This window comes from Oncorhynchus mykiss, chromosome 1 (genome assembly GCF_013265735.2).
Source record: "Oncorhynchus mykiss isolate Arlee chromosome 1, USDA_OmykA_1.1, whole genome shotgun sequence".
Lineage (NCBI taxonomy): Eukaryota > Metazoa > Chordata > Actinopteri > Salmoniformes > Salmonidae > Oncorhynchus > Oncorhynchus mykiss.
Genome location: NC_048565.1, coordinates 50,966,523 through 50,993,334, shown reverse-complemented (window position 1 = coordinate 50,993,334; position 26,812 = coordinate 50,966,523). Strand labels below are relative to the sequence as shown.

The 26,812-nt window shown below is 42.9% G+C and overlaps 1 long non-coding RNA gene and 1 pseudogene across 1 annotated transcript; one reads left to right on the top strand and one right to left on the bottom strand.

Annotated features, from left to right (window-relative positions):
- Positions 1-215: 215 nt before the first annotated feature.
- LOC118964313 lies at positions 216-1,352 on the bottom strand. Its single transcript, XR_005051360.1, has 3 exons — positions 1,265-1,352; positions 999-1,160; positions 216-565 (listed from the first exon to the last, which is right to left on the bottom strand). It is a non-coding gene; the product is annotated as an uncharacterized LOC118964313 (long non-coding RNA).
- Positions 1,353-1,936: 584 nt separating this feature from the next.
- Positions 1,937-26,812, top strand: part of LOC110532401 — a 93,869-nt pseudogene continuing 68,993 nt past the window's right edge.

Below are 26,812 nucleotides of genomic sequence, written 5' to 3'. Positions count from 1 at the left end.
TCCAGTAATACCATTACCACGCAGAACAGAAAGGAGGGGTCTTCCTTTAAAAAATTAAGGTAACAGTAGGATGGCTGCAGCCATAATGAGTCCTGATGAAAGATAACAATTGTCCTCATGTCAACCATAACAAAGAGATTGTAAGAACATACATTATGATCAGTTTATTTTAATGATCAGTTTATTTTAAAACCAACAACAGCTACCTAGTCTCTCTGATTCCTCCAGACAGTCATCAATTGCCCTTTGGCAGCGATCCTTCATCTCCCCTTTGGTGCCAGCTGAAGGATATTAGCTGCCATTGGTGCCAGCTCTGTTAGGATTTTGCAGTTGGTCTCCACCTGGTAGACTTGCTTCCACTTTTGGAAGCTGAGGTGATGGAAACTTTTCCAGGATTTCAGTAGTCTGGGCATCCACCATAAACGTTCTCCTGTAAAATCTCATCCTGTTCATTTCCTCCTGTGAAAGTTTCACATCTGGGAGCACCTTCGTCATCCCTGTGGGGATTTTTGGAAGATGAGCCTGGATGCTCCTCTCGTCCTCTCCACAGACTGTCCTTTTCGACCTGTAAGGCATTCAACAAAATGACACAAGCAAGTTTGTATATCAGCACAGTGCCAATGACAGGACACCACCAAGGTTAGGCACTAAGTCAAGGGACATGGGGCTGGAGAAATGCAATCACTTTCAAATGCATAAACACTTATTCGAAACAAGGACTGATAATCCATGACTGTGGTAGGATGTGTTTCAAACAGATTTTGAAGCTATACTTTGTTTTTAAAAAGACACATTTGTTTAAAAACAAACAATGGAATGACACTTCGTATTTGGCTTCTGATGATCAGTAAGCATTTATTTGTAATGTATTGTCTGTATTTATTTAAGTTATAAGAATTAATAGGTGTATGTACCATTTGTTGTATAATTTCTTCAAATTAGCTTTTAACACAAGAAGATATCCTAGATGGTGACACAACATTACTCATGTTACGTACAGCTGGCCTAGTTATATGCACACGCTGTCTCGGCTCAGTCGGCGGAAGTGACATGCGGCGTATCCTGCCAGACCCTGTCACAGCAAACTTGGCCCTCATTTCTTGCACGTTCTGGTCATGGATCAGTGGGCGACTCTCCTTCTTGAATGTATTTTTCAAAGACTGAAGCAAAGCGCCCATTAACCAAGGAATAGTTAACTTAGTGCATCTGAAATTAATTCTGTTTTTTATACATTATGAAACAGACTATATTTCTCTGTACTTACATAACCAGATCTCATGTGTTCCTTCATGAAGGGATATCTGGTGACAAACAGGAAAATAACCTCTGTGTATTGCTTGCTGCTTGGATACCTTGGGGGAAAATATGCAATTAGTGAAACATGTACAAAATTGAATATTATGTATGGTAGGCGACATAATAGTATGTCCATTTTCCAATAAAACCTACATTGTCACAACTTCCTCCGAAGTCGGTCCCTCTGCTTGTTTGGGCGACGTTCGGCGGTCGATGTCACCAGTCTTCTAGCCATTGCCGACCCACCTTTCATTTTCCATTTGTTTTGTCTTGTCTTCCACACACCTGGTTTCAATCCCATCAATTACATGTGTATTTAACCCTCTGTTCCCCATATGTCCTTGTCCGGTATTGTTGATTGTAAGAGTTTGTGCACGCTATGTCTGGTGTGCGAAGGGTTTCGTCCCATTGTATTTCTTTGTTGTTTTTGATCACTGTGATGGAGTGACAGGGCCCTGATCACCATTATCGTTGCAGTATGCTCAAGGACGTCCGTCGGGATTTGGCCTGCAGAGACACCACCCTCACGTTCGACCAGCTGGTGGACCTGTCCATCTGGCTGGACAACCTGCTGGCTACCCGCGGACGTTCAGATCGGGGTCTGTTAGTTCCATCCCCACGCACCCCCTCTCCGATACCCATGGAGCTGGGAGGGGCGGTGCACAGGGAGAACGGAGGGGGTTCCAGCTCGTGCACCATCTGTGGCCGCAGAGGTCACACTGCCGGTCAGTGCCGGGTTGGTCCCTCTAGGTACCGAGGCAGCAGGCAGGGCGCTCTGGCATCACCCCAGGTGAGCCGGCACCATTCTCACCCAGAGCCCGCTGTTGCACATATGTTTGTATATCACTTTCCCTGAGTTTTCCCCGCAATCCCAGCATAAGGCGCTCGTCGATTTTAAGGCATGGCTGGGAATTTTATTGATAGTTTAGGAATCCCCATTGTTCCTGTGACTGTGCCCTTCCCATTCACGCATTAGATAGTCGACCATTAGGGTCAGGGTTGATTAGGGAGGTCACCGCTCCTCTGGACATGGTGACGCAGGGGGGTCATACGGAGAGAATTAGTCTCTTCCTTATTGACTCCCCTGCGTTTCCCGTGGTGCTGGGCCTACCCTGGTTAGCTTGTCATAACCCCACTGTTTCTTGGCCACAGAGGGCTCTCACGGGGTGGTTGCAAGAGTGCTCTGGTAGGTGTTTAGGGGTTTCCGTTCGTGCTACTACGGTGGAGAGTCCAGACCAGGTCTCCACCGTGCGCATTCCCCCTGAATATGCAGATTTGGCTCAATTACCACCCAGTCGACGGGCGATTGTGCGATAAATCTCCTGGTAGACGCTGCACTTCCCAGGAGTCACGTGTATCCCCTCTCACAGACTGGGGCAATGGAAACATATGTCCCTGAATCCCTGCGTCAGGGGTTCATTCGGTCCTCCACTTCACCCGCCTCCTCGAGTTTTTTTTTTGTGAAGAAGGAGGGAGGTCTGCGCCCATGCATTGACTATCGGGGTCTGAACCAGATCACTGTGAGGTATAGTTACCCGCTACCGCTCATAGCCACAGCGATTGAGTCAATGCACGGGGCTAGCTCCCACCACGGTAAAAGAGGTGGAGCGGTCCTTAGGGTTTGCCAACTACTACCGGAGATTTATCTGGAGTTTTGGTCAGGTAGCGGCTCCCATTACCTCACTGCTGAAGGGGGGCCCCGGTACGCTTGCAGTGGTCAGCTGAGGCGGACAGGGCTTTTAGTCACCTGAGGGCTCTGTTTACCTCGGCTCCCGTGTTGGCCCACCCTCTTTGGTGTTCATAGTGCAGGTGGACGCTTCCGAGACTGGGATAGGAGCTGTGCTCTCTCAGCGCTCTGGTACGCCACCGACGCTCCGCCTCTGTGCATTCTTCTCGAAGAAGCTCAGCCCTGCGGAGCGAAACTATGACATGGCGGACGGGGAGCTGTTGGCTGTCGTCAAGGCCTTGAAGTCGTGGAGACATTGGCTTGAGGGGGCTAGACACCCTTTTCTCATCTGGACTGACACGTAATTTCTCTAAGTCCTGTCATCTCCTCCCTCTGCCCGGTCACCCTACGGCCCTACAGACTGCGGAGGCCTTGTGTACGCCCGTCTTCCGGCACTCCGGGGTGCCTGCGGATATAGTGTCTGATCGAGGTCCCCAGTTCACGTCTAGGGTAGCTGTTGGCTGTCGTCAAGGCCTTGAAGTCGTGGAGACATTGGCTTGAGGGGGCTAGACACCCTTTTCTCATCTGGACTGACCACCGTAATCAGGAGTACATCCGGGCGACGAGGAGACTGAACCCTCGCCAGGCAAGGTGTGCCATGTTTTCACCCGCTTTGTGTTTACCCTTTCCTACAGACCAGGCTCGCAGAACGTGAAGGCAGACGCATTGTCTCGGCTGTATGACACAGAGGAGCGGCCCATGGATCCCACTCCCATACTCCCCGCCTCCTGCCTGGTGGCGCCGGTAATGTGGGAGCTGTACACGGACATTGATCAGGTGTTACGTGCAGAGCCCGCTCCCGTCCAGTGTCCCGCTGGGCGTCTGTACGTCCCGTCTGCTGTTTGTGACCGGTTGATCTATTGGGACCACACGTCACCCTCCTCTGGTCATCCCGGGATCGGTTGACAATGCTCTGTTTGAGCGGGAGGTACTGGGGGCCTACCTTGGCTAAGGACGTGAGGGTTTGTTTCCTCTACACCCCTTTCTGCGGTCCTATTGCCAGGACCGGCCGGGGGAGTGGGCGGCATTCATGCCCTAGGCTGAGATGGCACAGAACTCGCTTCGCCACTCCTCCACTAACCTATCTCCCTTCCAGTGCGTACTGGGGTACCAGTCGGTTCTGGCACCTTGGCATCCGAGTCAAACCGAGGTTCCTGCGGTGGGCGACTGGTTCAGGCGTGCGGAGGAGACATGGGAGGCTGTCCGTGTTCACCTTCAGCAGGCCGTGACGCGCCAAAAGGAAAACGCAGATTGCCACTGGAGTGAGGCCCCGGTATTCTCACCGGGGGACTGGGTCTGGCTCTCGACTAAAAACCTGCCCCTGCCCTCCCGGAAGCTGTGGATCCATTTAAAGTCCTGAGGAGAGGGAACGAGGTTTGTTATAGGTTACAACTTCCACCCGATTACCGTATTAACCCCTCGTTCCATGTGACTCTCCTCAGGCCGGTGGTGGCTGGTCCGCTCCAGCAGTCTGAGGTGCGGGAGGTTCCTCCACCCCCTCTGGACATCGGGGGGGGGCCCGGCATACTCCGTTTGCTCCATACTGGATTCGAGCCACCGGGCGATGGGCCTGTGAAAAACATATGTTTGGCTTCAAACCGAAAGCACCACTGTGCTCTGAGGGGCCCAAATTCACCAATAAGCCATGGATAATGCACAATATTTTTTTGAGAAGTCAATAATTCTCACTGAAATTATTCAATAGATGCCTAACATCTTGAACAACACTTGTTTGAACCACATTAGGTACTATGTGACCTTCCTGAAGCTTAAGCAAAGAAAGACCTAGGTCTCTTTTCGTATTTGTTTTAGCTTCTGTTAGTTTCTCCAAAAAAAATAGGTGTTTCTGTGTGGGGAGGGGGTCTTCTTCATCTTCACTAATACTATTAACGTGATCCTGGGCTTCTGATTCACACGTTTTCTCAGAGATGATGTGTTACTATGTTGGTTATGGCATCCATTACAGCCACATTGGACTACAACATTGGCTTCACTTTGATTATATTTCTGAAGGTGATTTAGGTATTTGTTGAACATCCTGCATTTAATAGCACAGCAAGGACATTGGTAGTGCATTAGAAATCTCACCAGAAAAGGCCTGTGTATGATCCCCTAACCCCTCACTTTCAAACCACTGGCACAGCTCTATACTTGTCCAGCTCATGAAATCAATTTCTGTATTTTTTGTAGTTGTTGTATTTAACCTTTATTTAACTAGGCAAGTCAGAAAATAACAAATTCTTATTTACAATAACCAACCGGGAATCACAGCCTTGTGCAGGGGGAGAAGGACAGATTTTTTTTTACCTTGTCCGCTTGGGGATTCAATCCAGCAATATTTTGGTTACTGGCCCAACGCTCTAACCACTAGGCTACCTGCCACCCCTAAAGTGACTCCTTGCCGAAACCCGGGAAGTTGCTGCATAGACAAGTCAAGACACAAATAATAGCATTAGAAACTTTAGAGTCCACATCTTCAAAAGTTGCTTTTTAAAGTTGATCAACATTCAACATTCAAAAATGCATGATACATAATTTTAGAGCTTTGAATGTGTACTTTCACAAAATGTGAAAAACAGAACTTGACGGGGGGAAAATGCAATCAGCCTCATTTGCTGTAATCTGATTACATTTCACAAATACCCACAAAGCAGGCAGATCAAAAGAAGTTCACAGGTCACCAATGCTGATAGCTTACTGTTTATCAAGGACATTTAATTGAGTAATTAACTCTTCTTGTAAAATCCAGCTGATAAATTTTTACACTGAGTTCAGTGTGATTGTACAGACAATTGCTGATTTGTGACACCTGGGCCTGAATTCACAAAACCGTAAGACATTTCTACGCAAGTGCCATTTTTTTCCTTAAGTTTATGAAGAAACTTACGAAAAGCTGCTATTTCTTAATAAAGTTATTGGAAATGTTCTTAAGTTTCTTTTTTGAAGGTATTTTTTTTTGAGTGTGGCAGGCTCACTCCATCATCTTGTTTTGCTTTATTGACTAGATATAATAGTGTTAGAAAGATGGGGAAGGTGAGTCAAAGGGCAGTATTCAAAGCCATTCTGACATACCTGTGTGCCGGGGTCAGCGGCTGCAACCACTGGACCACACAGGACACTCTTCCTATGTTTCTTAGTGTGTTGAGGAGGGAGGTGTGCTGTCCTTAAAGGTCCAATGCAGTCAGTAGTCTGTTTTTCCTGTGCTTTATGTCACACTGTACAACGGCTGACGAAACTAACTCTTTAAAAGTGTGAAAACATTTGAACAGTGTTATTTCCTGATAGTTGCTGGTTGAAAATACAATCTACACAGGACCTTCTAATCAGCAGGTTTGCATAGACGTACGTTTAGGCTTTCCATGGTGAAATCACCATGCGGTACATTGGTTACTAGGCCAATAAGGTTTACTAAAAGACGTACAGTTAATTAACCTACATTATTGATGTTAAACAGTAATGCTGAAGTGCCTTTCAAGCATTCCTTTGTGCCTTCCAAACAATCGTCAAAGAAACCTTTCTGACAAAAACGGTTCTTAGGATGGAAAAGGTTCTAGGTAGAACTCTTTACCTTACAAAGAACCCTTGTCTTCCAAAAAAAGTGTTCTTCAGATGTAAAGGGTTCTTGGTAGAACCCTATCCTTCCTCCAAGAACCCTTTTGGAAAACTTTTTTTAAAGAGTGTGTAGACAAATCCAAGTGCTATTTATCAGTGTAACTTTATCAGGAGAAATAGAAATTTCAACAACTTTCATGATTGGAATTAGAAACTTAGAGTAAAACAGAGTAGAGCCGTGGAAGTTCCTTGATAACAGAGCGCAGAGGGAATGTGCGTAGACAGCAAGGAGGGATGTGGGAGGACAGAAAGGGGGGATGTGGGAGAACAGAAAGAAGAATCACTGTTTGACAAACAGGCTTGAGACTCCATAAGGACCTGGCCTTAAACATAACATTCTTATCAGAGCATGGGGTTGCTACCTCTTCTCTTGGGTGTTTCAAATGAACTACTTAAAATGCATTTCATCAAGGGCCATTCCTTTAGTTTATTGCATCTGTACTGGAGTTCCTTGAATACCTTTCTTATTTGATTAAAAGGACCAGGGAAATATTTCACATGCTCAAAGCAGGTTGTGATGCTTAGATACACAATGCTCTGTAACCACAGTGTCAAATAAGGCTTTATTAAACTGAAGACGACTAAAGGAGAAATGCAAAATTGCTAATTTGAGCAAATACCTTGACGGCAGTAGGCGTAATGCTTATTTTATGACGTGGAGTCCGTATGAGAAATAGAAGACATTTACTTGATTAAGTTAAGTGGAAACAAGGAAGAAATTAGGTCTTGCCATAGATATTTGTACATAATTTAGGATTTTCTTCTTTGTCATTCCTTCATGATAGAGTACCTGAGGTAAAATTATATTTGTGTGGAAATGTGATTCTGTTTCACCAGGGAAACCTACCTGAATGAAGCCTCACACTGTGAATCGTAGTTGGTTTTTATGAAGAAAGAGGCTTTAAATATACAGAGTTTATGCATAGCCTGGATGGACTTGTCTGGATTCCAACCCACTCTACGTAGGTCAGACTTGTTATTTTTCAGTCAGTTAATTTCTGTTCAGTCAGTTAAGTAGCAATACACTCCAGTCTGGTTCCACAAAAAAAAAACGAAGTTTCTTAAGGTAGCCCATGTGTCGCATCTACTCCCCCTCACCGGTGCTCGACGTTGCCGGGTTTACTAATCACCGGTCCTGGCAACCCATCATTACGCACACCTGGCAACCATCATTACGCACACCTACAGTACGCCTCATAATCAGATGCACCTGGACTCCATCACTACCCTGATTACTCCCCCTTTAGCTAGCATTCCCTAGCATCACTCTTCAGGTAGTATTGGTTATATTGTCGACGAGTCTCCTGTTTTGTTTTCGGTCCATGTTTGTTTTTATTAAACTCACACTGCACTTGCTTCCAGACTCCCTGTGTCTAGGTTACAATATGAGGAAAAAATACATGGACATGCATTTGAGCAAAGATGCATATGTATGTAATGCCTGACAGTATTCCAGAAATGCATGGCTATGACATCTAGTCCACAGGGTGGCCAAAGTGGTTCCTAATTCAGCTTCTTAAATGAACCTTTAGGTATTGATCAATGGAGGTAATATTTTTGTCCACCAAGCAAAGAACTTTGGCAGTGATATATAGTAATTTCAATTGAAAACGCTTTGATTTCAAGTAATTGTATCATTCTGTAATAAAGAGCACATGTTTTTTTACTTAATAAAAAACACGTTTTCCCATCTCAAGAAGTAAAAACAAATCACTGTAGTAAGTGCCTCTCTTCAGCTTAATTAAATAATGAATCTAGTGGTTGTTTTTATTATTTTATATTTTCTTTATCAATTTAAACAAAAACTATATATTGTACAGTGGATAGTTAGCGGAGTTATGGTGCGTTCCCAACCAAGTGGGAAGTGGGCATTTACCACATCTGGGAAAGATCCTCTTGAACCACCCATCACCTGGTAATAACCGGTTAAAGTAGCCATGAATTCCTTTGTGACAGGGGAAATGGAAGCTTGTTTTGTGCAACAGGGTGAGGCAATTGAATGCGCCATTCCCAAAAATGAGTACAATGTTAAAACATTTCTAGCCTGTCTATGGGTAACAGGGTTGACGTAATATGCTCGACCAGCTCAGTTTCACCACAAAAAAAAACTGAAAATGGCAACAGTGTAGAACCAGCTCCCCTGATTTTACAATATGATTTAATTATTAGAATATTGTAACATTGTTAATCCTTTCCTAAAATGTTATGCATGTCAGCAATCAAGTTTTCAAGATATGTAACTTTCAAAATTCAGAAAGCTGTCCCCTATGATACATTTTGCATCATCATATTTGTATTTTGAAAGTTACATATCTTAAACTAATTCGCTGACATGCAAAACATTTTGGTTCAATATCAACAATGTTACAATACAAGTACATTTTGAAATACATTAAATACATTTCCGGTACATTTAACATACAGTTGAAGTCAGAAGTTTACATACACTTAGGTTGGCGTCATTAAAACTCGTATTTCAACCCCTCCACAAATTTCTTGTTAACAAACTATAGTTTTGGCAAGTCGGTTAGGACATCTACTTTGTGCATGACACAATTGTTTACAGACAGATTATTTCACTCATAATTCATTGTATCACAATTCCAGTGGGTCAGAAGTTTACATACACTAAGTTGACTGTGCCTTTGAACATGATGTCACGGCTTTAGAAGCTTCTGATAGGCTAGTTGAAATCATTTGAGGTGTACCTGTGGATGTATTTCAAGACCTACCTTCAAACTCAGTGCCTCTTTTCTTGACATCATGGGAAAATCAAAAGAAATCAGCCAAGACCTCAGAAAAAGAATTGTAGACCTCCACAAATCTGGTTCATCCTTGAGAGCAATTTCCAAACGCCTAAAGGTACCACGTTCATCTGTACAAACAATAGCACGCAAGTAAAAACACCATGGACCACACAGCCGTCATACCACTCAGGAAGGAGACGCGTTCTGTCTCCTAGAGATGAACGTACTTTGGTGCGAAAAGTGCAACTCAATCCCAGAACAACAGCAAAGGACCTTGTGAAGATGCTGGAGGAAACAGGTACAAAAGTATCTATATCCACTGTAAAACGAGTCCTATATCGACATAACCTGAAATGCCGCTCAGCAAGGAAGAAGCCACTGCTCCAAAACCGCCATAAAAAAAGCCAGACTATGGATTGCAACTGCACATGGGGACAGAGATCTTATGGGTCTATTTATGGGTCTTTTTAAATGGGTCTTTCAAATGGGCAATGACCCCAAGCATACTTCCAAAGTTTTGGCAAAATGGCTTAAGGACAACAAAGTCAAGGTATTGGAGTGGCCATCACAAAGCCCTGACCTCAACTCTATAGAGAATTTGTGGGCAGAACTCAGAAAGTGTGTGTGAGCAAGGAGGCCTACAAACCTGACTCAGTTACACCAGCTCTGTCAGGAGGAATGGGCAAAAATTCACCCAACTTATTGTGGGAAGCTTGTGGAAGGCTACCCGAAACGTTTGACCCAGGTTAAACAATTTAAAGGCAATGCTACCAAATACTAATTGAGTGTATGTAAACTTCTGACCCACTGGGAATGTGATGAAAGAAATAAAAGCTGAAATAAATCATTCTCTCTGCTATTATTCTGACATTTCACATTTTTAAAATAAAGTGGTGATCCTAACTGACTTAAGACAGGGAATTTTTACTGGGATTAAATGTCAGGAATTGTGAAAACTTGAGTTTAAATGTAGTTGGCTAAGGTGTATGTAAACTTCCGACTTCAACTGTATGTTGTTATATACAGTACCAGGTTTGGACACACCTACTCATTCAAGGGTTGTTCTATTCTCTACATTGTAGTATAATAGTGAAAACATCAAACCTATGAAATGGCACAGAAGCATGTAATAAACAAAAAATTATTAAACAAATCTAAATATATTTTATATTTGAGATTCTTAAAAGTAGCCACACTTTGCACACTTGAAATTTTCTCAACTTCTCCCAGCTTCATGAGGTAGGCAGCTGGAATGCATTTCAATTAACATGTGTGACAATTTGTGGAATGTCTTTCCAACACAGTTGTGTTGTGACAAGGTAGGGGTGGTCAGTCAATACTGAAATTACAAGAACTTTGAAAGTTTCTCCAAGTGTAGTCACAAAAACCATCAAGTGTTACGATGAAACTGGCTCTCATGAGGACCGCCACAGGAAAGGAAGACCCGGAGTTACCTCTGCTGTGATTGCAGCACAAATCAATGCTTCACCAAGTTCAAGAAACAGACACATCTCAACATCAACTGTTCAGAGGAGACTTCAGGCCTTCATGGTCAAACTGCTGAAAAGAAACCACTTCTAAATGACACAAGTAAGAAGAAGTGACTTGCTTGGTCCAAGAAACACGAGCAATGGACATTAGACCGGTGAAAATCTGTCCATTGGTCTGATTAATCTAAGTTTGAGATTTTTGATGAACGGATGATCTCCGCATGTGTGGTTCCCACTGTGAAGATTGGAGAACGTGTGATGGTGTTGGGGTGCTTTGCTGGTGACACTGTCTGCGATTTATTTAGAATTCAAGGCACACTTAACCAGCATTGCAACAACAGCATTCTGCAGCTATAAGCTATCCCATCTGGTTTGTGCTTAGTGGGACTATCATTTGTTTTTCAACAGGAAATTGATCCAATACACCTTCAGGCTGTGTAAGCGCTTTATGACCAAGAAGGAGAGTGATGGAGTGCTGCATCAGATGACCTGGCCTCCACAATTAACCAAATTGAGATGGTTTGGGATGAGTTGGACCACAGAGTTAAGGAAAAGCAGTCAAAGAAGTGCTCAGCATATGTGAGAACTCCTTCAAGACTGTTGGAAAAGCATTCCAGGTGAAGCTGGTTGAGAGAATGGCAAGAGTGTGCAAAGCTGTCATCAAGGCATAGGGTGGCTACTTTGAAGAATCTAAAATATACATTTAAAACATTTGTTTTTGTCAAGGCTCAAGGTGAGACCCAGATGCAGACACAGGAGGCAGATGGTTGGAGTCTTACAATGTTTATTAATCAAAAGGGCTAAGCAAGAGAATGGTCGTGGACAGGCAAAAAGGTCAAAACCAGAGTCCAATAGGTACCGAAGGGCAGGCAGAATCAACGTCAGGGCAGGCAGGATGATCAGACATGCAGGAAAGTAGTCCAGAGTCAGGCAGGGGTCAGAACCGGGAGGACTATATAAAAAGAGAATAGAAAAGGAGTACGGGAAAAACACGCTGGTTGACTTGACTCAACATACAAGACGAACTGGCACAGAGAAACACAGGGATAAATACATCGGGGAGAAATAAGCGACACCTGGAGGGGGTGGAGACAATCACAGGAACAGGTGAAACAGATCAGGGCGTGACATGTTTAACACTTTTTGGGGGGTTATTACATGATTCCATATGTGTTATTTCATAGTTTTGTTGTCTCACTATTATTCTACAATGTAGAAAATTATCAAAATAAAGAAAAACCCTTGAATGAGTAGGTGTGTCCAAACTTTTGACTGGTACTGTACATTTCACATACATTTGTATATACATTACCGTAATAGATGTTGGAATGTATGTTAAATGTATTAAATAAAAATGTTAAATACATTATTTGGCCAATTATAAATATTATATGTATCCTAAATTATTATTTATTTTTTTCACATATGGGAGAAGAGTGTCCTAATATTAACTTTGAAGTTGAAATCCAATGAGGAGTATGTTGAGCATTGAGTTCAGTCAACCACCCATGGTTGGAAAAAAAACACCTGTGCAAATAAATCATTTGATTTAAAACCTATTAGAGAACAATGCACCATCCAATTTGTGCTGAAATCCTGGCAACATCCCAAATTGCATTGTATTCCCTACATATTGCACTACTTAGGGATTAGGGATTAGTGCATATATTAGGGCATATACTGTAGGGTGCCATTTGGGAAAGCAACCATTCCTATATATCCATTACAGCTGTGAGGAATAGCAAATGAAGTATTGGTGCCTTACAACTCTCTCTTATTCCAGCCCTAGTGAGAGGCCAAGTCCCAAGGACTCATTTGCTGGGAGAGTGGAAATTAATTTGCATTAGCCCAGGGTGAATGGGAACGCGGGCCTTGGAAGAGAAAGGGTAACACAGCAGCGACGATCATTAATCCAAGGCGCCCTGACGGAGCCCCATTTGGGGAAAATAATAAGATTCATGACTGTACTTAATGGCCCGCTCCCAAAAAAGTTGCCCTGTAATCTAATCAGAACTAGGGGATATACGTATAAAGGGGACAGTTTCTTCTCAAAGAGGAGCAATCGGTCACCAGAAATAGAGGACCCACTATTCAATTCTGTTCTGTTGTTGACATCGTTTATTCTATAACACGCTCCCCAAACATGTGCTTTCACACAAAGTGAGGTCTATTGTTCAGAGGATCACAAAAGGCTGCATATTAATCACACTGTATGTGTGGAACAAAGCATAAAGCTTTATTTTCTGTTCTGAAGAGAGAGCACTTATACAATAGCTCTGTACTGTGAAGCACATAGCTTTAGCTTTGTGTTTTATGTTTTAAAGAGAGAGACAGCACTTATACAATAGTTCTGAAGCAGTATGATTGGCCTCTTAAAGCTTGGTGATCACAGGCCGCAGAGTTCCTGCTTATTATTCCTGAGTTGTTGCCATGTTAGGTTTAGTAGCTCTGAGCCCAATTACCTGCTCAGTGTAAATATTATGTCCTTCAAACTGGGCAGCCAGACCTGGGTTCAAATACTATTTGACAAATGACATGATTTCAAAGACTTATCTGTGCTTGATTGAGCTTGCTTAGTTTGATGGGCCAATAGAAGGGTCCCAAAACGGCAAGCCCCACCCATCTGGAACTAGGCTTCAGCAAACGCTCAAAGTATTTGAATGATTTCAAATAGTATTTGAGCCAAGGTTTGTGAGCAGTATAAACAAACTGTATTCTGGCCATTGTTGATCCCTGCTGTTAGTCTGCATGGAACTCTATTTCATTTAGACATGAATGACTAAGGGGGTGCTAGTGAGCACCTCACAGAGTAGATGCTTTTCTGACGACCTCATGCTAAAATTAGATTTAAATTCTACTTTATATATGCAAAATGATACGAGGCCAAACTGCTACAATGAACAAATCTACGAGAAACATGGCCAAGGCAGAACAAAATAACCCAAAACCAACCGGCATGAAATACGTCAAAGTTACTGCCGTCCAGTCTGAACTGACCACCGCACAACACGAAGATGGCAATGCTAACATTAGCCCAGCTGAAATGACTAGCATGGCTAACCCTGACCTGGAGCCTTTACCAGCTAACATTCTGGCTGCTAAAAAAAATGGAGGACATGACTACTCAATTTAACAACCTGGACGTATCCTTACTATTAGTCCAAACCTCACTGCCTGACAACACAATCCGTATTGTTGACCGGGAAGAAAGAGCAGATGACCACAATATGCGCATCACCTCCCTCGAGGGTTAGTATGAAGAGTTACTCACAGCAAACAAAGCCATGAAACTCAAGCTAATTGACCTTGAGGGACATTCAAGGTGTTCAAATATACAGGTAACAATCACAGGATTGGAAAAAAAATTGAGAAGAGCAGTCTGACTCAGTTTGTGGAAGACCTCCACAAAAACTGTTGGGGAATAATAAAGTTTTTCACAATTCCTGACATTTAATCTTAGAAAAAATCCCTGTTTTAGATCAGTTAGGATCACCACTTTATTTTAAGAATGTGAAATGTCAGAATAATAGTAGAGTGATTGATTAATTTCAGCTTTTAATTATTTCATCACATTCCCAGTGGGTCAGAAGTTTACATAAACAATTTAATACTAATTGAGTGTAACTTGGGTCAAACGTTTCGGGTAGCCTTCCACAAGCTTCCCACAATAAGTTGGGTGAATGTTGGCCCATTCCTCCTGACAGAGCTGGTGTAACCGAGTCAGGTTTGTAGGCCTCCTTGCTCGCACACGCTTTTTCAGCTCTGCCCACAAATGTTCTATGTGATTGAGGTCAGGGCTTTGTGATGGCCATTTTGCCACAACATTAGAAGTATGCTTGGGATCATTGTCCATTTGGAAGACCCATTTGTGACCAAGCTTTAACTTCATGACAGATGTCTTGAGATGTTGCTATAATATATCCACATAAATTCCCCCCTCACGATTCCATCTATTTTGTGAAGTGCAGCAGACCCCCTGCAGAAAAGCACCCCCACAACATGATGCTGCCACCCCCGTGCTTCATGGTTGGGATGGTGTTCTTCGGCTTGTAAGCCTCCCCCTTTTTCCTCCAAACACAAAGATGGTCATTACGGTCAAACAGTTCTATTTTTGTTTCATCAGACCAGAGGACATTTCTCCAAAAGTACGATCGTTGTCCCCATGTGCCGTTGCAAATCGTAGTCTGGCTTTTTTACGGTGGTTTTGGAGCAGTGGCTTCTTCCTTGCTGAGCTGCCTTTCAGGTTATGTCAATACAGGACTTGTTTTTCTGTGGATATAGATATGTTTGTACCTTTTTCCTCCAGCATCTTCACCAGGTCCTTTGCTGTTGTTCTGGGATTGATTTGCACTTTTCACACAAAAGTACTTTCATCTCTAGGAGACAGAACGTGTCTTGGCTGATTTCTTTCGATTTTCCCATGATGTCAAGTAAAGAATGACTCCAACGTAAGTGTATGTAAACTTCCGACTTCGACTGTATGTAAGAGATCATATCCTTAATTTAACCTGGATTCAACTATTCAGTCTATATCATGGAAAGAGCAGGTGTCCTTAATGAGCTATACACTCAGTGTATGTGGCAACTTACTTTGAAGAGATAGTAATTTAATCGAAATAGGCATTCGGCGATTGGTAGGTTCTCTTTAACTTACATTTCCCAAAAGTCAGACTTTTGCTACATGCCAAATCCTTTTTCTCCGCTTCAGAAGCATCTGCATTCATCACATTTCATGTGGTTATCATTAGATACAGTGCCTTCGGAAAATATTCAGACACATTCAGACACATACTCCTGCATTGTCTTGGTTGTGTGCTTGGGGTCATTGTCCTCTTGGAAGGTGAACCTTCGTCCCAGTCTGAGGTCATGAGAGCTCTGGAGCAGGTTTTCATCAAGGATTTCTCTGTACTTTTCGCCGTTCATCTTTGCCTCTATCCTGACTAGTCTTCCAGCATGCTGCTGAAAAACATCTCCACAGGATGATGCTGCCACCACCATGTTTCACCATAGGGATGGTGCCTGGATTCCTCCAGACGTGACGCTTTGTATTCAGGCCAAGGAGTTCAATCTTGGTTTCATCAGACCAGATAATCGTGTCTCTCATGGTCTGAGAGTCTTAATGTGCCTTTTGGCAAACTCTGAGTGGACTGTCATATGCCTTTTACTGAGGAGTGCCTTCAATCTGGTCACTCTACCGTAAAGCCCTGATTGGTGGAGTGCTGCAGAGATGGTGGTCCTTCTGGAAAGTTCTCCCATTTCCACAGAGGAATTCTAGAGTCCTGTCAGAGTGACCATCTGTTTCTTGGTCAGCTCCCTGACCAAGACCCTTCTCCCCCCGATTGCTCAGTTTGGCCAGACGGCCAGCTCTCGGGAGATTCTTGCTTGTTCCAAACTTCTACCATTTAAGAATGACGGAGGCCAGGGCCTCCCGAGTGGCACAGTTTTCTAAGGCATTGTAACGCTGTGCAACTGGAGATCCTGGTTTGAGTCCAGGCTCTGTCGCAGCCGGCCACGACTGGGAGACCCATGGGGCGGCGCACAATTGGCCCAGCCTTGTCCGGATTAGGGAAGGGTTTGGCCGGCAGGGATGTTCTTGTCCCATCGCACTTTAGGGACTCCTGTGGCAGGCAATGCACACTGCCATTTTTGCCAGGTGTACAGTATTTCCTCCCGACACATTGGTGTGGCTGGCTTCTGGGTGAAGCGGGCATTTTGTTAAGAAGCAGTGCGGCTTGGCTGGGTTGTGTTTCGGAGGATGCACGGCTTTCAACCTTCTCCTCTCCCAAGTCCGTACGGGAGTTGCAGTGATGAGACAAGACTGTAACTACCAATTGGATTCCCCAAATTGGGAAGAAAGGTGGTAATAAGAATAAGAATGATGGAGGCTACTGTGTTCTTGGGGACCATCAATGCTGTAGAAATGTTTTGGTACCCTTCCCCAAATCTGTGCCTCGACACGATCCTGTCTTGGAGCTCTATTGTCAATTCCTTCAACCACACGGCTTGTTTTTTTCTCTGACATGCACTGTCAACTGTGGGACCTTATATAGACAGGTGTGTACCTTTCCAAATCATGTAAAAATCAATTCAATTTACCACAGGTGGACTCCAGTCAAGTTGTAGAAACATCTAAATGATGAAAAATGTAAACACGAAGCACCTGAGCTCAATTTCGAGTCTCCTAGCAAAGGGTCTGAATACTTATGTAAAAAATGCTTTTCAGTTATTATTTTTTTTTAATGCATTTGCAAACATTACTAAAAACCTGTTTTTGCTTTGTCATTATGGGCTATTGTGTGTAGATTTCTGGGGATTTTTTTTATTGAATCCATTTTAGAATAAGGCTGTAACGTAACAATATGTGGAAAAAGTTAAGGTGTCTGAATACACTCTATATTCTCCAGACTTGTATAGAGGGAATTGTTGGTATGTTATAACAATTTGATTCTGTTTAACAATGTCTTTGTAAATATTTGCCAAAAGTGCTTTTGATATACAGTACGTCTTTTGTGTTTTACAGATAGAAGGTTGAAAAATTTTAAAATCCACAATCTGCTCTATGCAAGTCCGGTCCTGGAGTGTCTTAACAAAATGAAATTAAAATATTTAGGCCGACTTCATCCGGTGTCCATAAAAACGGATTTGCAGTTTATGCAAATGTGCACATATTTAATTTATATTGCCTCATTTGCATATTTTAATACAATATCTTAGAAAAGTTGCAGTGTCAAAAAGTGTTAAATTGGTGTCTATATTCAAATGGTAAAAGTTAATTGTGATGTGATTAAAGGGATTAGGGTGTGGTGCCTCACCTTAATTACGGACTATGGCTGCGTTTCAAACACATAAAAGACACACCCTCCTCCACTTACCCTCAAATCAAATCAAATCGAATTTGTCACATACACATGTTTAGCAGATGTTATTACGGGTGTAGCGAAACGCTTGTGTTTCTAGCTTCAACAGTGCAGTAACATCTAACAAGTAATATCAAAACAAATTCACAACAATACACACAGATCTAAATTAAAGGAATGGAATTAAAAATATATAAATATTTGGACGCGCAAAGTCAGAGAAGCATAGACTAAGATACAGTAGAATAGTATAGAATACAGTATATACTGCACATATGAGATGTGTAATGCAAAATATGTAAACATTATTAAAGTCACTAGAGTTCCATTATTAAAGTGACCAGTGGTTTTATTCTATGTAGATAGGGCAGCAGCCTCTAATGTGCTGGTGATGGATATTTAACAGTCTGATGGCCTTGAGATAGAAGCTGTTTTTCAGTCTCTCAGTCCCAGCTTTGATGAACCTGTACTGACCTCGCCTTCTGGATGATAGTGGGGTGAACAGGCAGTGGCTCGGGTGGTTGTTGTCCTTGATGATCTTTTTGGCCTTCATGTGACATCGGGTGCTGTAGGTGTCCTGGAGTGCAGGTAGTTTGCCCGCGGTTGGGCAGACCGCACAAACCTCTGGAGAGCCCTGCGGTTGCAGGTGGTGCAGTTGCCGTACCAGGCAGTGATACAGCCCGACAGGATACTCTCGATTATGCATCTGTAAAAGTTTGAGGGTTTTAAGTTCCAAGCCAAATTTCTAAAGCCTCCTGAGGTTGAAGAGGCGCAGATGTGCCTTTTTCACCACACTGTCTGTGTGGGTGGACCATTTCAGTTTGTCAGTGATGTGTACGCTGAGGAACTTGAAGATTTCCACCTTCTCCACTGCGGTCCTGTCGATATTTTCCTGGCACCACACTCCCAGGGCCCTCACCTCCTCCCTGTAGGCTGTCTCGTCATTGTTGGTAATCAGACCTACTACTGTTGTGTCGTCTTAAAACTTGATGATTGAGTTGGAGCCGTGCATGGCCACGCAGTCATGGGTGAACAGGGAGTACAGGAGGGGGCTAAGCACGCATCCTTGTGGGGCCCCAGTGTTGAGGATCAGCGAAGTGGAGGTGTTGTTTCCTACCTTCACATCTGGGGGCGGCCCGTCAGGAAATCCAGGACCCAGTGTTCAGACGCAGAGCCTCAAGCGCAATGATGAGCTTGGAGAACAACATTCTTACATAGGTATTCCTCTTGTCCAGATGGGATAGGGCAGTGTGCAGTGCGATGGCAATTGCATCTTCTGCGGATCTATTGGGGCTGTAAGCAAATTGGAGTGTGTCTAGGGTGTCAGTTAAGGTAGAGGGGATATGATCCTTGACTAGTCTCTCAATGTCTCTCAGCACTTCAGCACTAGTCTCTCAGCACTTCATGATGACAAAAGTGAGTGCTACGGGGTAATAGCCATTTAGTTCAGTTACCTTTGCTTTCTTGGGTACAGGAACAATGGTGGATGTCTTGAAGCATGTGGGGATGCAGACTGGGATAGGGAGAAATTGAGTATGTCCGTAAACACTCCAGCCAGCTGGTCTGCACATACTCTGAGGACGCGGCTAGGGATGCCGTCTGGGCCGGCAGCCTTGCGAGGTTTAACACGCTTAAATGTCTTACTCACGTTGGCACGGAGAAGGAGAGCCCACAGCCCTTGGTACGGTCCGGGTCGGTGGCACTGTGTTATCCTCAAAGCGGGCAAAGAAGGTGTTTAGCTTGTCAGGAAGCAAAAAGTTTGTGTCCGCGACGTGGTTGGTTTCCCCTTTGTAGTCCATGATTGTCTGTAGACACTGCCACATAAGTCTTGTGTCTGAGCGATTGAATTAAGACTTTCAAAACTGATGTGTTGCCTGTTTGATTGGCTTACGGAAGGAATAACTACACTGTTTGTATTCGGCCATATTCCCAGTCACCTTGGCATGGTTAAATGTGATGGTTCGCACTTAATTTTGTGCAAATGCTGCCATCTATCCATGGTTTCTGGTTAGGATTGGTTTAATTAGTCACAGTGGGTACAATATATCCTGTACACTTCCTGATAAACTCAGTCACCGTATCAGTGTATTTGTCTATGTTTTTCTCGGAACATATCCCAGTCCGCATGATCAAAACAATATTGAAGCGTGGATTCCAATTGGTCAGTCCAGTGTTGAATAGGCCTCGCCACGGGTTCTTCCTGTTTGAGTTTCTGCCTACAGGAAGGGAGGAGTAAAATGGAATCGTGATCAGATTTGCCCAAGGGAGGGCTGGGAAGGACCCTGTAGGCCTCCCGGAAGTTGGAGTAGCAGTGGTCGAGTGTTTTAGCAGCGAGAGTACCACAGTCCATGTGTTGATAGAACTTTGGTAACGTTTTTCTCTAATTTGCTTTGTTATAATCCCCAGCTACAATAAATGCAGCCTCGGGACATGCGGTTTCTTTGCATGAAGTCCAATGAAGTTATTTGAGGGCCGTCGTGGTATTGGCTTGTGACTATAACCAAAGATAATTATCTTGGGAGGAAATGCGGTCGTCATTTGATTGTAAGGTATTATAGGTCGGGTGAACAAAAGGACTTGAGTTCCTGTATGTTATCACAATCACACCATGAGTAGTTAATCATGAAACACACCGCCTGTCACGCTCTGACCTTAGATATATATTTTTTTCTTTATATTTTGGTTAGGTCAGGGTGTGACGAGGGTGGGTATGTTAGTTTTTGTATTGTCTAGTGTTTTTGTACGTCTAGGGTTTTCGTATGTCTAGGGTGGCCTGATATGGTTCCCTATTAGAGGCAGCTGTTTATCGTTGTTTCTGATTGGGGATCATATTTAGGTAGCCCTGTTCCCTTTTGTGTTCGTGGCTTCTTGTCTATGTTTAGTTGCCTGTCAGCACTAGTTTGGATAGCTTCACGTTTCATTTGTTCTTTATTGTTTTTGCGTTCATTTAATAAATACAGAATGTACGTATACCATGCTGCACCTTGGTCTCCTTCATATGAAAAACGTGACCACCAGATTCTTCTGATTGGCTGATTGGCTGAGTCAGGTTGGAGACCTGAGCCAACTCCTCGTGCTAACCGTGGGGAGCGTGTGACTGGTCAGGCACCGTGTTATGCAGAGATGCGCACAGTGTCTCCAGTTCGCATTCATAGTCCGGTGCGCTCTATTCCAGCTTCTCGCATTTGCCGGGCTAGAATGGGCATCCAGCCAGGATGGTGTCAGCTCAGTGGTCTCCAGTACACTTCCTTGGACCAGGATATCCTGCGCCGGGTCTGCGTACTGTGTCTCCGGTGCGTCTGCACAGCCGGTCCCATGCACCCGACCTCCAGTGCGCCTCCACAGTCCAGTAAGTCCTGTGCCTCCTCCCCTCACTCGCCCTGAGGTGCGTGTCACCAGCCGGCACCACGCATCAGGCCTCCAGTGCGTGTCCACAGTCCAGAGCTTCCAGCGACAGTTCCCAGTCCAGAGCTTCCGGCGACGTTTCACAGTCCGAAACCTCCAACGATGGTCCACAGTCCAGAACCTCCAACGACGGGCCACAGTCCAGAACCTCCAACGTTAGGTGACTGATGAATATCATTCCAAACATGACAAAGAGTCTGAAATTGCCATTCAAGCGCTTGATGCTCAGAAAGCTTTTGACCAAGGGGGATGGAGCTACATTCTGACAGTAATAAAGGATTTTGGTTTGGGCAATCTGTCCACATTAAGCAGATCATTCATTATTACGCAATTGAGGAGTTTTTGTATGGGCGGCAACGAGAGACTGTTGAATTTAGTGAAGATAAAAATGAATTGCTATTTTGATAAATGAGGTTTATTTGAGCTAATAGAAGTTTCATAATGCTTAGGTTGTTACAAGTTTGGTGATATACTGTAAGAGTGATGTATGTGACGTCCCGGTAACTTTGAGAAATAACACTTTATATCAAAGTTGTCCCTGTTGAAATGTGAGTCATATTCAGGTGGCTAGCATAGCATTTCACTCTCCATTGAATACAGGTGGTTGACATGATCACCCCTCAAAAGAGCATTTCAAATAACGATGTGTATCCACCGATCGAAAGGGATTGACAGCCCGCCGTTCCGCTCTGTCGACAACAAATTCCATTGTTAGGGCGTAGACATAGGCCTATTGTCATTTTATCCAGTATCTCTGGTATCAGTAACATCCTCACATTGCTCCGCTAAACATGTGCAAGGTTGATCACCGCATCTCACTCTATGTGGATGACGTCATTTTGCTTCTTTCATGTCTCAAAGATTCATTCCCACATATGTTGGAGCTCAGTAAATCATTTGGAGAGCTCTGGGTACACCATAAACTGGGATAAAAGTGAATTGATACCTCTTAAAGGTGATCTAAACCCAGACTTTCTTAGGAATATACCTTTAAAATCAAATATTTGGGTGTTGTTTTCACCAAGGACCCTTAATTGATTTATAAATTGAACAATCTCGACATGATAAAGATGTTGAATTGCGACATTGAGATCTGGAGAGTGTTGCCTCTATCTATGATAGGCCCTGTTAACGCTATTAAAATGGATACACTCCCCAGATTTATTCATCTATTTCAGAATCTGCCTATTTTTTTTCAAATCCTTGAATTCTATCATCCTGCCTTTTGTGTGGGGATGCAAAGTATACTGTATCTAAAAACACAAAGAGTTAGGGGGCCTGTGCCTGCCAAATTGTCTGCATTATTATTGGGCAGCAAATGCTAGAGCACCGGTCTATTGGCAGAATGCATATCCTGGTGTGGTAGATTCCTCCACCCCTTCATGGTTCGCTATTGAACAAGATATCCACAACACCTCTCTTCTTGCACTCATTTTCTCATCAACTAAATCCCCCACAGCAATTACTGGCAATAACTTTATGCAAAAAAAATCATAACAAATTTGGCATCGAATAAGGGAAACATTCAGTCTCCTGGAGACCTCAGTCTGTAATCCTATTTTCCATAACCATGCTTTCACTCCCTCACTAACTGACAATACATTTATTTTCTTACTACTATTGCAGACCTTTATATTATTTATCATTTTTGCAACATTTGGGCAGTTGAGGGAAGAGTACGACCTCACCGCATCTCATTTCTTATGATATATCTTCAGAAAATAAATGAGGTTTGCTTACATATTCAACATTTTTAAGCAATTACACTTGCCCGCAAACTGTATATTTGAATGAATCTCGTCCCTGAATCCAAGAGTCTGGTCTCCAGATTTGTAGATTGATTTACAGCATATTACTCTGTATCCACACAATATTTGAAGGAATTATGGGAGGAAGACCTTGGTGTGGAGATTACTGATGATAGCTGGGCTGCTTTCCTTAGGGATATTCACTTTTGCTCAATAAACACCCGGCACCAATTTATTCAATATAAAGTTATTCACGGACTAAAATATTCCTGTAACAAATCGCATTTGTTTTATCCCTCGGTTTCTCCAAAAGTGCAAATCTGTCGAAGGTACCCTAGCTTATCTCTTCTGGTGATGCTCATAATTGAATGCACTCTGGCTGGACATTTTTAAGGGTCACTCAGAAGTATACAGCTGAAACCTCGCACAAGCCCTGGACACTGCTGTTTTAGGTAGGTCACAGCACCTGATGACTTGAACCCACTGGAAACAAAATACTGTACAATATGGAATGGTAAATGCAAAAAAATATATATATTTTTGAGCCTTTGGAATAAGGAGACTGTACCTGTGTGTAAATCCGAAGTCCCTAGTTCGCTACATATGAAAAGGATTAGCCATGATATCTCTGGCAAATCTAATACATTCGTTTAAGATGTGGTTGCCCTTTTTAGCTTGTCTGTCACCTGATAATGGGCAACACAACATACACAGTAATTCTTTTTAATGGAGCATGTTCCTTACATGTCAAATATCACTGAAGCGTGGTGCTGATTTCTTTCTGTGCTGTTTTTTTTCTTTTTTTCCCCCTTGTTTTGTTATTCTGTCTTCTGTCAGGGATGAGGGGTGGGGGTGTTTTTTGGCGGTCATTATTTGTCTGTTTGTAAAAAAAATAAAAATAATAATAATATATATTTTTTTTAAATAAGGACATCAGTGAAGACTAAATCCAGCATTGTCTGTCGTCCTGAGTGGCTGGGCTGGGCTTGATGAAGGAGCACGATTGGAGAATTGCTATGTAAAACAGCATACACACAAGAGGAATGATTAGTGTTGCAAGTACTGTAGCGCATGCTACACTACTCTGCCGCTAAGGCCTGATGCCTCATGCCTCAAGCTGTGGGCTGGTGCATGATGAATGCTCACCATCAGGATAATAGCCTTGCGTTGCCATCGCATTATGACAATAGCAATTAATCCAGCACTTGGCCACCTCAACCAATCATACACGACCAATCAGTGGGATGTATTCTCTTCCTGATTCTCCCTCCGTTCCGAACTGAACATTGAAAAGCCAATTTAGTTGGCAGGAATCAGCTCAATGGTCATAAACTGTGGCTGCATGTGTCTCCTCGATAGTGGCAGCCAATCAGCCAATGAATTCATTAAATACCTTTATTATCCAACAGCTGACAGCTGGCGGTCTGTCTTCATCATCTCAGAATTACTGTCTGCAAGCAGGGACACTAAAAAGGAGTCATTTGGAAAAGGCCATTTCATAAGAAATGTATGAAAATGAGTTAGGCAGCTATACAATGATACAGAGATGGAAAGTACTGTGAAGAAAATGTCATTTAAAACTTGAATTCAAGTCTTAAACTGTATGTCCTTTCAGACAGCAGATACACATTTTAGTTGTTTAACGTTTGAGCAGTTTATGTATTTGGTTTCTAAAATAGAAACGTAGATATGCTCATATCAACTAAAAGAATACAGTCATTTTTCAACTTCCATGTACTCTAAACTCATGACAAGTTACAAATTCACTTCAGTAAAATAAAAGCTGTTTATCCTCTCTGGATGCAGCAGAAATACACATTGATGCTTTGGAAAGTTTGTTGCCTGCCTGTGCTGGTTTCGTTGTTGTCATATACTGTAAATCATGTTATCCCCCAGGTATACTTCAGAATAAAGTGACTCTCTTCTCTCTCTTCCCATCTTCTCCCAGGGACAGGCGCTTCAGACAATCTCATTTTACAATATCCAAGGAGGATGTTGCAATCAGAAAACGCATTTGCTTGTAACTAGAGATCATAGTACTGAACAAACTGGAAACACTCTGTTCGACCTAGATTCTTTGGAGTAATCGAGTAGTGTAAGAATGATAAAAGGAATTGTCACATTAATAGATGGAAAATATGCAAAATAATTCTTTGTACATTTAATTCAATTTTACAAAGGCATGTTTTCTGTATACCCAATGTAGGATAGGATCTCAAACAAAAAGGCCTGTCCTCCTCTAGAGTTAAGTCACTGATCTAAGACCATCTACTAATGATTTACTGTTATAAACTACAACATTAATCGTGCTGGTGTTTACAGGTCTGAGACCAGCTCTTAAATAACAACTCTTATTAGAGACAACATTAACTACGTGGTTAATTACAGATCTGATATCAGGTTTTTCTAATTAACTCTCGTAGGAAATCACATTAAAGGTGGATTGAGTCTACAAATCTGGTGGTTTGTTTGGATGCTTCGCTGCTCTCCCTGGTCCAAGTTATGAACCTCTCTCTCTCTCTCTCGATTCTCTCCACGCAGCATTGCTTCTGCATTTGCATTTAAATAGCAAAGAGAAACTCATTTCACAGTGTGTTACAGGATTACACTGACTGGGCCGGTGATAAGTCCTATTAGTGAGCTATAAAGTTTAAATTCCTATTATTGTTGACTCATGGAAGGAATTTAAAACATAATGGATGTGATTTATCAGATATTAGAGGAGTATGGAGGAATTCAGGGACACTACATCAAGTCCAAATTATTTTGGTCAATGTATGGTCATTGTCAGGCTATACAGCACATAGATATGGGACCAGGCTAGTGTCATATAGCTCTTATAGTCAGGCTATACAGCACATAGATATGGGACCAGGCTAGTGGCATATGGCTCTTTAGTCAGGCTATACAGCACATAGATATCTCATTTGCATAAGTATCACACCCCTGAGCCAATACATTTTAGGATCACCTTTGGTAGTGATTAAAGCGGTGAGTCCTTCTGGGGAAGTTGTGCACACCTGGATTGTACAATATTTGCACATTATTAGTTAAATAATTCTTCAAACTCTGTCAAATTGATTGTTGATCATCGCTAGATTTTCCAGTCTTGCCATAGACTTCCAAGAAGATTTAAGCAAAACTGTAACTAAGGCCACTAAGGAACATTCAATGTCATCTTGGTAAGCACCTCCAGTGTATATTTGGCCTTGTGTTTTAGGTTATTGTCCTGTTGAAAGGTGAATTTTGTCTACCAAACAGACTGAACCTGGTTGTCATCTAGGATATTGCCTGTACTTAGCTCTATTCTTATCCTAATAGTCCGTGAAAATGACAAGCATGGTGTGTGTCTTTTTTTCAACAACAGCTGGTGCGCGATCTCTAATATTAAGGAAGTCTTGAGGTTTTGCTCACCTGAGTTGATAAGCTGTAGACCACACTATTTACCAAGAGTTTTCATCTATATTTTTCGTAGCTGTCTATTTACCACCACAAACCGATGCTGGCACTAAGACCGCACTCAACAAGCTGTTTAAGGTCATAAGCAAAAAAGAAAATGCTCATCCAAAAGTGGCCCTGCTCGTGGCCAGGGGACTTTAATGCAGGAAATTTGCAATTGGTTTTACCTCATTTCTACCAGCATGTCACATATGCAACTAGAGAAAAATACCAAGACCAAATCCTACTACACCGCTTCTGATGCTTGTCGGATGTGGAATTGCTTGTCGGATGTGGAATTGCTCACAGCCGTGAGCTGTCCAGTGAGGCAAACCTACCAGACAAGCTAAATGCCTTCTATGCTCACTTCGAGGCAACCAACACTGAACCATGCATGAGAACACCAGCTGTTCCGGACAACTGTGTGATCATGCTCTCCATAGCCGATGTAAGTAAGACCTTTAACATGTTTAACATTCAGTGCAGATTACCA